A 683-nucleotide genomic window follows, 5' to 3' on the forward strand; every position below is an offset into this window, starting at 1 on the left:
CACACACTCACACACAGACACTCACACACACACACACTCACACACATATATACACAGACACACACACACACACACACACACACACACACGCACACACACATATATATATGTATAAACACAATGTATATATATATATATTCATACAAACCTTGGGTATATACCGGTAGTATGCCGATTAAAGCATTTTTGCCGTCTATGTCTACCAGATATCATTCATAATATTGGTATATGTATTTATATATATTTATTTTATCATGGTATTTTAAAAAATGCTTTAATTTTTCAACAATGTTGAAGTTTGTTAACCATTAAAAAATATTTTGTCATGTTCATAAAGTTGAATTAACGCTTTCATACCTTCGTAGTAATCATCAGCTTTCAAAAACCGTAACGTTTAAGCTGCATACAGATTGGTTAAAACTGTATCCCAAGAATTCGGCTTGTTGGAGCCCTCTAAGAGGTACAAGAAGGAAGAAGTCTGTCATAACCAGCCGAAATTGCAAAGATAATCTGGAACTCGACTGAGGAAAGAAAACTCCGAATGACCTGTCTTTGTTTTCTTTCTATCGTCTATCTGGATGCTTTGTTGTCCCTTTCTTGTATCACCTAACTGTCTGGATGTTTTGTGTTCTTGTCCCATTTTGTATTATATATATATATAAATATATATATATATGTATATA

The sequence above is a fragment of the Octopus bimaculoides genome, chromosome 1 (assembly GCF_001194135.2).
Source record: "Octopus bimaculoides isolate UCB-OBI-ISO-001 chromosome 1, ASM119413v2, whole genome shotgun sequence".
NCBI lineage: Eukaryota > Metazoa > Mollusca > Cephalopoda > Octopoda > Octopodidae > Octopus > Octopus bimaculoides.